The following is a 12,615-nucleotide window of genomic DNA, read 5'->3' as shown; positions in this document are numbered from 1 at the left end:
TTCATTCTTTTGGCCTTGGAATTAGTTTTATCTTAGGCTTTAGCGATATCAATGATGGCAGAAAGGATTTGTCATTGTTCCCTTGATTGTATTATCATTCTCAATAATTTTATTATTATTATTACTATTATTATTATTAAATTACTATTTTGTGGAGGTTTCATCATAACTTCCGCAGCAGTTTTTGGGACTAAGTTGTCAGCTTGGAATTCTTCCATTTTCTTGTTATTCGTACTGTTTCCACTTTACCAATAATTCAGTGTATGTAATTTATCCACATAATGAATCAGTGTATAACTCATTTGTTAGGTTTACATCTATTCAGGGCGGGAATACAAAAAGACAATCCGTTTGTTTTACCTCTGGTTTCAACACGATAGCCTTCTATTTGCAGCAAGTCAGAGCAGTCACTAGAATTGATACCTCATTGTTTTATTCAAATGTAAAAGTTTTATTTCAGTGATGCCATTCATTTTCCTTCAATTGTTAACAGGTGTAAAAATAAACGGTAATGGTCAATTGCCATTGTTTTAATTTCAACACACTTTAATGTAATCCCATTGCTATTTTTCATTGATTTTTATTTATATCACATCAGCATTGGCTAAACAGCGTCGTAACTGAGGCTGCAAATAAAAGGTAATGTTAGCACTTAGTCAAGATTTTGAAACCCCGAAAATCATATTGATTTACAGTGATTTTGCTTATATCAATCAAATGTAAACACGATTTATATTGATATACATGGAAACGAAAATATATTGAAATCAGTTTGAATGAGAAACATATTGTTATAATCATTGAGTTTTAAAAGTATTTTTAGATGTACAAATAAAATGTCTAACACTATACATAATTTATTTACAAAATGTCTTCATCGTCACTTGAGGAAGAGGTCATCATCCCAATCCTCATGATCGCTACCGATGTCAGTGATGACTGGTTCCAGTGCTCTCAAAATGACAGTGTTGTTGTTCGAGAAAGAGAAGGTTTCCAGTACCCCTCCTCATCAAAGTGAGGGAAAACGATTGTCTAACAGCTCCTGATACCCACACTTCTTGGGTGGGAGGTGACAAGTAACTATTACCCACTATAAAAATAATTACCTATTCACGCTATAGTAGATCTTTCCATGGGTCGTCTCGTATGTATACAAAGTGGCAAGCCATAGCACAAATGCAGTCTTGGAACCACGGTGACAATTCCATATCCTGCTGGCCATTATCGAATTTGTTGAAGCCTAGACTGTGTAAGCATATCCATTCACCGCCTACCTGGTGGATGGTGGAGCCTCATGACGTCATATTATGTTTACGTCACGAATGGTTTTAGGATACTTCTCTGTGATTTTCTCCGTTCCTGCATCGGCGACTTCATTTTACTCTATAAATATCAAAACTATCGAACTTAGGTACTAAATAATACTTGCAAAAATTAGGTAGGGTTATCAAATGTAAAATATACACTTGTCAACTTTTACCTTTATCCGATGCCTTGATAAAAGGTGCTGCTGAAAAACTGTGTTTCATAGGCTCTGAATCTCTTTAGTAGGTCGCTTTCACTGAAAAGTAGTGGTGGGCAAATGAATAATAAGAATGAAGTTTCAGTTCTGTTTTATCACTTTTGGTTTTTACACTTTTCTACCCAAGAAAGCTGCTTTCGGAGTCTTTGTTTTGCTAAACGTCTAGTGGTTACGAGAGTATGCAGAAGTCTATGGGAGTTTTCCCCAGTTTGAGAGAGAACAGCACAAAAATTCTTCGTCATAACTTCACGCCGTAGCATCTCTGGTCTTTCACCCGATTTTCTCTCTTTCAAGAACGATTAGAAGTATATAACATCATGAAAACGTCATACTTTCAGTGACGACAAAGTTTCGTCATTCATTATGCATATGTTTTATTCATACAGGTATATTCATCATACGTATGCATCCCTGGTCCTCCTCGATCCAACTGCTGATGAGTCGCATATGGTTTACCCTTAAGATTGCAAACACACTGCTTCTCATGGGTCAGTGACGTGAACTAAGATTTATCAAATCACCGCCAAATGTTCGAAGTATTGAGCTTCTCACGGACCAGTAATGTCTAAGCATTTATGTAATCGCTGCTATTGACTAAGCTTTTCTTAAATCACTGCCATTAACTGACTGCAAACTCGTCTCAAGATCGCTATCTTTCCCAGGATCCCTTTTGCAGTCTCGAATGTCGGCAGTGGTCAACATCTCTTTAATTAACGGAAATGTCGTTCAAAGGATTCTCTAATCACTGGCAAGTGCCGTCGAAAGAAACATGCATTTATATATATATATATATATATATATATGGATATATATATATATATATATATATATTGAAGATTTAAGATTTGAATATTTACAAAAGCAAAATCTTCAAAATAAAATAAGGATTGTAATTGTTGTTATCTCGTGATATTCGATTATGTTTTTGTAGATATTTGACTATTTACCATTAGATACAAATAATGATAAATTTTTTTTTTTTCATTATCATTTCCTTACTATTATGGGACAAACAAATGTGCTTTGATTGGACGTACACGATGCAAACAATAATAGATAGAAAAAAATTCGAAAGATATAAACGAATGATTAAATATATTTGTCGATAATAAATAAAAACTTCATTAGATAACTTTTCTTTCTCTGAAGTCTTAACTCCCTTTGAAGCCCTCTTGGGTTAATAGTCCAGTGGAAATCCATTAAACCTTGTTTTGTCTGATAACAGATGTTTTATTGTTGATTATAGTGCTGAAGGGTCTCCCTGGACATATTTAAGCCAGGTGACATTCTGACACCCTTTAAAATTTTTATAGCTGAAATTCAAAAATGGCCTTACCGCCATAAGGAAAATCTTAAATTTGTGATATCTAAGCTTCTAATTGTCATAGAAGCCTGATTTTTGTATAAATATATGTTTTGAGGTAGTAGAAGACATCTAGATACTCAAATTAGACATATTTTATCTCTTTATATACATCTGAGAACATTGATACATTTTGAGGCCCTAAATCACAGTATAATATGTCATTGGGAAATTTAACTTAAATTTTCTGGTAAAGAGGAACATTTTGTTTGTAAAATGAGGTCATTAATTAAAACTACAAAATAAAAAATAAAAAAAGAAAAAAATACAGACAGCAAAACTGCAGCATTATACATTGATAATTAACATCAGGTAACAATAGTGTGCGACAGCAACATCAAATATATTTAGTTTATGTGTAATGCATTATGAAGTATTTTATTATAGGCACCAAGTCCTGTTCTATCAAATACATAAGATGCAGTATTTATGCTGAACAATTTCAGTACTTTGAGCAGAAACATAATAATCAATCTATGAAATTTAATATGGTATAATCTGAAAGTTGTAACAAGTTGTTGAACCCGCACATATGCACGCAATTATATTATACACTCATAGCAAATTGCATTAACAAAAATCAATTCATCTATGCCAAATCATATTTCTAAATCCTCTAAACTTTAGGCACAAAAGCAAACAAGCAATCAATTGTCATCTTCTGGTTCACTTAGTTCATTATCTTCCTGGCTTACTGAAGTCATTCTGACTGTCTGAGGGTTTCTGCAGTCACCAGATAGATAGCAGTCACAAAATTCTGAGCAAGAAACTTTTGCTGTTCTTTACAGCGGGCTGTGGAACAAGAATCACATCCGGTTTGATCATTTTTAGGACATAATTAGGTGCAACAGACACATTTGATGGCAGAGGGATCGCTCCAGTATATTGGCTGTAGGACTCTTCATCCAGCCATACTTTAACAGGACTGAGTGCAGGTGGATCTGGTTGAACACTTTCTCCATATGGCAGCTTGAAAATGAGCTCTAAATACATGTTGCTTGAAAGCTTCACTCGTAGGGGGTAGAACTCTCAATTCAGGGGAAGCAGAGTTTAGCCTATGGTTGGCCATCTTACCTAACAGACCTGGTAACGCAGAGCTGTCATATCAGTTTCATTCTGGTGGCCATAGCATGATGCAATGAAGGCAACAGACTGGAGTATAAAAGAGGCCTCATTCTCTGTTGTAATGCCAATTGTGTTAAGGTGTTTCATTCAGATTTGAGAACATTGAACACAGTTCCTTTCCCTATGCCCCACAATGCTGACACAGTATCACAGCCAGACAATACATGTGCTGGCAAGATATCTTTCAATGATGTCCTCATGCTCCTTAACAGTTGCTTTGATATCAGCACATTTTCTTCCCTAAACTTGTCCCCATCATGACTAGATTGCATGAACTGTCTCTGCTTGTAAAAATGCAGTAGTAACACAAAAAACATCTGTGTCATCAGCCACCACCCGAATATTGCTGTGCCCTGTTTCAGCCAGATGGACTACCTGCTGTGCAATGATTACATCAGCCTCTTCATTTCGTCTTGAAGATCTTGCCGCTCCTGAACTTGTCCATCACTGACCTGCATGGGTGTCATAAGTGAGCCTGTTACATTAGTGCATTTCCATTTTGTGGAAGTAGGTCGTTAAATATGATGTACAGCCAGATCAAGTTTATCAGCTGTACTTTATTCTTTGTCACAGTGAGACACACCTTCTGAGATGGAAGCGGTGTAAGAAACATGATGTTCCCCTACTAGCATCTTTCCAGCTCGGAATGATCTTGTGATGTCTTAATGCTATTATCATAATACCTATCGAAGATTAGATATGTGTCAGTGGTGTTTAGCTGACGTGAGAGATAATCAAAGTTTTGTTCTTGATGAAGTCTTGCACAAGACCATGAGCTGGCCAACCTGTACCCACAGTATGGCGCATCCATCCAGAACAATAACATCTGCAGGTGTGGACAAACGCTCTGACTGCTCAACTTGTAGCTTAGTCTTCAAACTGGACTTTGCTTTGGTAATCCTCATCTCCTGATTTGTCAAACATGGATGGTGGTGCAGAGGCTAACTCATAGCTGAGCACATCCTGCATGTTGATGTCTCTGACCTTCTTAGACACAAAAATCTACCATATATCAAAGATGGATCATATGGTGGAACATTCCCAATTTTGATTCTCTTCTTCTGTTCAGCCATGGTTACTGTTTTGCTAGTGGCTTAAGGAAAATCTCTCAGGCCAGCCATCCTCATAGCTTTTCATCAAATGCTTTCCCAACTTACAGATTCGTCAATGTTGACAGAAATGCCACCCTCCCTGTGACAATGTTTACAAGGACACCAGGCTGATGGCTGTCAGAATTCAAAATCAATGCATGTTGTCAGCTTGTCTCTGATCTTCTCTCTGTCTATGGCATCAGTTTGTATTCTTGATGGGCCTCTTCCTTATGAGTTGTCACAGTAGTCTGCTCATCTGGATCTGACAAGGACATGACATCTTTTCTGAGCTGTGCACATAGATGGAGACTAAGTGCCCATCTCTTCACTGTAGATGGCTGCAAAGTTATACCAACTAAACCTCCAGTACTGTGACCATATCTCATGAATGTACTTTCAATGAAGAGGTTGACCATAATCCATTCCAGATACCACTTTTGATGACATTACATGATTGCCTTATAAACTCTTTCTGGACTAGACTGGGTAATTTGACATGGTCCAGTATAGAATATCTGAAGGAGAAAACCCTAATTAATACCCCAACACGTAAAGCATAGCACCAAAAGCATAGCACCAAATATATAGCACCAAAAGCAAAGCAATAAAATAAAAGCACCAAAAGCATAAGCACAGCAAGGTTCTGAAATGAATTTTGAATAAAGGATAACAGGTGCAGTTAATATTTATAGTAAGTTTCACCACCATGGCTACCATGGACATACTTATAGCATATTTAAATAACCTAAACAAGTGTGATACAGACTTACCTGGCATAATTGAAATGTCCAGCTGAGAAGAGGTATGGCATCATGAGCCTAGTTGCCAGCAAGTGAAGGGGCCAAAAACCTCTCTTTCAGCTCTGATGAACAGCATCAATTATCATCACTGGTTTGATTAGGTTGTCTACCCAGAGCTTGGTTGTTCGACTTTGCTGTGATCTGTTTTCAAGGATTTGCATAAGCTGTGAATGCGTTCGCAGCTCTTCATTGCATATGATGCCACTCAACAACTCTTCTGCAACCATCACGCAGGGCTCGTATGTTTTGAGGTACTTTTGCCTGTTAACATCTTTGGAACACCTCCAAATGCCACATCCATGATGGGCTCAAGTCCTGTGTCAGCCATCAAGGTGCCGACTGCCCCTACAAAACTCATCAAGGTATGCATCCCACCAAGTCTAGGGAATGAAATTCAGGAACAAGTCATTGTAGACAGGTGATGTTCACAGCTAACGGTATAGCTGTTGATCATTTGTGAAGATTGTGTGACTTGTCCTGTTGCATTTGTAAGTTTTTGTGTTTCCATCATAAGCTGTCAACATGGTTGTTGGTTCTGCTGGTGCCATGTCTATCAGGGCAAATAATCTGCTTTTGTCTTGGCTTTGATTGACTGACCTTGCTCCCTGGCACGCCTAGTGTTGTAGCCTCCATACTCTGGTGTTTTCTCAACACTGACGATATCTGTGAGGAACTGAAGATCTTCTTCTCTTGCTCTCCTAACAGAGATCACTTGGCTGGTGAGCACTGCAAGTGGCAATGGAGACTGGTTTGCAGCCCATGTTGGCATAGCAGGTTTCTTTGGTCCTTCGTACTCATGGATTGAGACTTCATCAATTGTACTCTCAGACATTTCTGCCTTTTTCAGGCGCCTGATCTTGTGCTCCTCTTGTGAAGTGGTCTGACTATCTGGTTGTGGTTGTGTGACAAGGAGAGCCAAGGCATGGGTTGATTTAATCCCATTTGGAGAGGATATATTAGCATCAAAATTGTCAGCCACTACCTGAATCAATCCAGTATTTTCAAATGCAATCCCAAGTTTTTCTATGTCCTTTGAAGCTGCATGAGCGGCTGAACTCTTAAACCGAAGTACCTCATCGTAGGAACATGTGATTCCTAGATTATGCAGGAGTTCAATATTCATTTTCTCACGAATGACCACACTGAGAGCAATTTGTAGTAAAGTTGGCTTATTGGTGATTGCACATGTAACCATGTTTCCTGCCATTGCAGCTTAAGGTTTCCATCGAGCTTTGAAGATAATCTTGACAACAATCTCAGCATAGTTGGGCTGCTGCTGGAAAGTGCATCTTCTAAAGTTATTCTAGTATCATATCTTTCCTGGTCACACTTTATTTCCTTGGTTTCTCTAATGATCACTTTGGCTAATCTTTCTATGGCTTAGGTCAATTACATCTTCACTGTTGCCAACTAATTTCTTATGTATTGACACTTTACTTCTGAAAACAAGGATGCTTGCCACACAATGCCTGAGAGAACAAGGAGATCTGGTTCCAGTTCATTGGATAAGTTCTCAATCAGAAGCCTGCGTGACATCTGTGTACCACCATAGGAGTAATACAATTCCTCAAGTTCGATGGCATTCCATATTTTAGTCTTGTCAATGATCATACTGTCTATGACCTCCGCAAAAGCTCTATCCACATCACAATTAGCTTCAATCTGCGCATTGTCCAAGTGACGTAGAGATTTGAAAGTCTGAGGCAGTCTCGGTGATATTGGCATCTGCTGCATGCAAATCGCTAACTGTAGCCTGGATAAGAGCCTCACTTGGTCTCCCCATTGATCATTCCGTTGATCACATGTGTCAGAATAACTTCCTTGAATGTCCTTTGTAATTTTCCTCGGTCTGCAGTTCTAAAGTAACTATATGGACGCCATCGTTCTGGATGTTTTGGATCCCGCTCTTCACATGTTTTACTTCAAATGAAACAATGCTTTTGGAAAATGAAAACATTATCTTCTGATCAACGACTCCGCTTTTTTCGGTGGGGTTTGGACAAGCTGAACATTTTGAAATTTGCCTCTGGATGAGTGTCTTAGATGTGTAGGTTGACACACAATTCTTGTGACACCAGTACCTAGTGTCTGAATCTTCAGACAGCTGAGCATAAGAGCTGTCACCTCTACTAATACTAGCTGTTCGTAACCGTGCTGCCAAGTAAAACTACCTTTCCACTGCCACTACAGTTAACATATTCTTTCAAATAGCAATCCTGGTCAGCCATTTTTGTTCATCTGAAATAAGACAGACAAAGGAACTTAATGTAATGCCACCACCATCAAACTATCAACAATTATTATGTAATTTGTAACTACTATGAAAAACATGCAAACAGTTCGATTAAAATTTGGAAATTTTTCGGCCTCTATCATCAAAATATGTACAATGACTTAATGAATCATAATCATAACCTGTCTTGGTGTCTCATAATTCTCCTAAAACATACATTTAGCTACAAAAATCACGTTTCCAGGTCAGTTAGAAGCTTAGATATCACAAATTTAAGATTTTCCTTGTGGTGGTGTCAGCCATTTTGAATTTTGGCTATAAAAATTTTGCCCAAATGGGTTTCAGAATGTCACCCAGCTTAAATATGTCCAGGAGACCCTAGTACTATAATCAACAATAAAACATCTGTTATCAAAAAAAACACGCTTCTTCAAAAATCTTCAGTTTTCACTAGACTATAATATGTGACCTTGTCCTTAGACGTTTTTAGCTGAAGATTTAGAGAAAAAGGAAGGGGAAGGGTAACAGGTATATGGCACGTTAGGCCGTTCATAATCAAAGAAAGGAGGAGAAAGAACGACAAATAAATATGACACATTAGGCCCTTATGATCAAATGGCCACACTGTTGCCCCTTTCTGACCTCCAAACAGGTACGAGGGGATGTCGAGTGCCACCGATTACCAATAAAAGTCGTGATTAGCAGAGCGTGGTTTCGATCCACGGACCTCTGGGTTATGGGCCCAGCACGCTTCCACTGCGCCACTCTGCTATGTTTTGCAGGTTTTATTTGTTAAATCTGATTTCTAGTAGTACTTGATGTCTAAGGAAACTATTTTCAACATTCAGATATTGAACCTGAAGAAAAAAAATCAAGACAAGGACACTTCAACACATAGACATATATATATATATATATATATATATATATATATATATATATATATATATATATATATATATGTATGTATGCACAGTATATACACATACATGGTCTAGTCCAAGAGTTTGTGCACTAAGGCAGCAATGAATGAGTAGAATTCACTTCCGCAATAACACCAGTAAGATATTCAGAGCTGATGAAACACAGGTTTTCAGCAACACCTTTTATCAAAACATCGGATAAAGTTGAAAGTTGGCAGGTGTATATTTTATAACCCTACCTGATTTTTGCAATTATTATTTAGTACCTAAGTTCAACAGTTCTGGTACTTATCAGAGTAAAAGTGTGTTTCCTATGGTAAAGCTATGAAAATCGTAGGTAATGGTTTTGAACACAATAGCGACGTTTACCTGACGTCATGAGGCTCCTCCCACAGTGAAGAGAAGTTTATATATGGGGAAAACGTACCTTCACTGTAGCTCTGCTGTTCACTTGCCGATGACATATTCACTCATTGATATTAGCAACGCCAAGAGAGGCTAGATCTACCTAATTGGGTGGAGTCGCCTCCCACCTGGGGTAACTACGTAGGCTATGACGTATCATAGAGGTATATGCGCATTAGGGCAATTCACCTGTGGACGCAATAAGGAGGTAGATAAAGCTCTGCCTACATGGGGGATTTTGGGGGGAAGTGAGCAGACCTCATTCTTTTAGCCTTGGACATTAGTACCCATCTTAGGCTTTAGCGATATCAATGATGGCGAACAGGATTTGTCATCGTTCCCTTGATTGCATTAACACTCTTAATAATTTTATTATTATTATTACTATTATTATTAAATTACTATTTTGTGGAGGTTTCATCGCAACTTCCACAGCAGTGGTTGGTTCTAAGTTGTTAGCTTGGAATTCTTCCATTTTCTTGTTATTTGTATTGTTTCAACTTTACAAATAATTCAGTGTATGTAATTTATCCACATCATGAATCAGTGTATAGCTCATTTGTTAGGTTTACATCTATTCAGGGTGGGAATACAAAAAGACAATCCGTTTTGTTTTGCCTCTGGTTTCAACACTATAGCCTTCTATTTGCAGCAAGTCAGGAGCAGTCACTAGAAGTAGAATTCAAATGAAAAGCAATGATACCTCATTTCCTTCAATTGTTAGAGGTGTAAAGGTCAACGCCATTGTTTTGTTTTAGTTAATGTAACCCATTGCGTCGTATACTCGCTGCAAATAAAAGTTAAATGTTAGGAGTCAAGATTTTGAGGCAGGCTATTAATTACTTACTTAATATCAATCAAATGTAACACGATTTATATTGATATACATGGAAACGAAAACATATTGAAATACAAATAAAACTTCTAACACTATACATAATTTATTTACAAAATATCTTCATCGTCACTTGAGGAAGAGGTCATCATCCCCGTCCTCATTGTCGCTACCAATGTCAGTGATGACTGGTTGAGTGCTCTGATGTGTTTTGTTCGACTTCCAGTACCCCTCCTCAAAAAGAGGGGATTATCTAACAGTTCCTGCCCACACTTCTGGGGTGGTCAGGTAACTATTACCCACTAAAGAAATAATTACCTATTGACGCTATAGTAGATCTTTCCATGGGTCGTCTCGTATGTATACAAAGTGGCAAGCCGTAGCAGAAATGCAGTTTTGGAACCACAGTGACAATTCTATATCCTGTTGGCCATTATAGAATTTGTTGAAACCTAGACTGTGTAAGCATATCCATTCACCGCCGACCTGGTGGATGGTGGAGCCTCATGGCGTCATATGTTTACGTCACGAATGGTTTTAGGATACTTGGCCGTGATTTTCTCGGTTCCTGCATCGGCGACTTCATTTTACTCTATAAATATTAAAACTATCGAACTTAGTTACTAAATAACACTTGCAAAATTTAGGTAGGGTTATAAAATATACACTTGTGAACTTTCACCTTTATCTGATGCCTTGATAAAAAGGTGCTACCGAAAAACTGTTTCATTGGCTTCGAATCTCTTAGTAGGCCGCTTTCACTTAAAAGTAGTGGTGGGCAAATGAAGAATAAGAATGAAGTTTCAGTTCTGTTTTATCACTTTGGGTTTTTATACTTTTCTACCCAAGAAAGCTGCTTTCGGAGTCTTTGTTTTGCTAAAGTCTAGTGGTTACGAGAGAGTGCAGAAGTCTATGGGAGTTTTCCCCAGTTTGAGAGAGAACAGCACTCAAATTCTTCGTCATAACTTCACGCCGTAGCACCTCTGCTCTTTCACCCCGATTTTCTCTCTTTCAAGCACGATTAGAAGTATATAACATCATGAAAACGTCATACTTTGAGTGACGATAAAGTTTCGTCATTCATTATGCATATTTTTTATTCATACAGGTATATTCATCATACTTATGCATCCCTAGTCCCCCTCGATCCAACTGCTTATAAGTCGCATTTGGTTTACCCTTAAGAATGCAAACACCGCTTCTCATTGGTCAGTGATGTCAACTAAGATTTATCAAATCACCACCAAATGTTCGAAGTATGCAGGTTCTCACGGACCAGTAATGTCTAAGCATTTACGTAATCGCTGTTATTGACTAAGCGTTTCTTATATCACTGCCATTAACTAACTGCAGACTCGTCTCAAGATCGCTCTCTTTCCCAGGATCCCTTTTGCAGTCTCGAGTGTCGGCAGTGGTCAGCATCTCTTTAATTAACGGAAATGTCGTTCAGAGGATTCTCTTATCACTGGTAAGTGCCGTCGAAAAAAACATGCACTCTCTAGATACCTAGGAAGCCTGTTACATTTATATATATATATATATATATATATATATATATATATATATATATATATGAAATTTTTATCACACCATGATTTATATATCATGAAGCTACAAATGTATTATATCAAATTCACATACCTCATCATCTCCGAAGGATAATTATCACCGAAGGGAATTTATATAAGTGATAAATGAATTGGAACGCGTAGTGGTAACGTCTACTGGAGTCGCTGAATAGGCCCATGTCAAGGGTTATATCGATGGGTTCCAATATTATTCATTTATCACTATATAAATTCATACATAATTCTCCTATCAGATATTCCTGGGCATCGTATATATTATATTAACAACATTTGTAGCTTCATGATTCTATATATATATATATATATATATATATATATATATATATATATATATATATATATATATATATATATATATATATATATATATATATATTGTCATAAACTGGACCTCGCCTTGGTGAGAAATTTAATCAAAACTATAATTGATGCTACACAAAACCAAGAAAGTCCAGTTTATGAGCAAAGGAATAAGTTATGTGAAAAATTACCTTAGAATTTTCCCTGGATTTACCATGGAAGGTGGAAGGTCGCCATATTGGAATTAGAATTCTTGTAAAAATTTACAGGGATTTTTACAGAAACTTAGCAAATCAACACTGAGACACGACACAACATAATCACTAAGGGGCAGATTCAGAATAGGACACAGAAACAATAATGCAATGAGTTGGCAACAAGCAAATGGATTAAAATGGGCATCAATCTGCAATATAATCAGTTCAATGA

General features: G+C 37.4%; 1 non-coding gene across 1 annotated transcript; it reads right to left on the bottom strand.

The window, feature by feature from the left end:
• Positions 1–8,833: 8,833 nt before the first annotated feature.
• On the bottom strand, positions 8,834–8,905 carry TRNAM-CAU (transfer RNA methionine (anticodon CAU)). Its single transcript has one exon. It is a non-coding gene; the product is annotated as a tRNA-Met (tRNA).
• Positions 8,906–12,615: the final 3,710 nt, after the last annotated feature.

This window comes from Macrobrachium rosenbergii, chromosome 2, assembly GCF_040412425.1.
Source record: "Macrobrachium rosenbergii isolate ZJJX-2024 chromosome 2, ASM4041242v1, whole genome shotgun sequence".
NCBI lineage: Eukaryota > Metazoa > Arthropoda > Malacostraca > Decapoda > Palaemonidae > Macrobrachium > Macrobrachium rosenbergii.
Note: the sequence above shows the minus strand (reverse complement) of the source record. Positions and strands in the feature narration are given on the sequence as shown.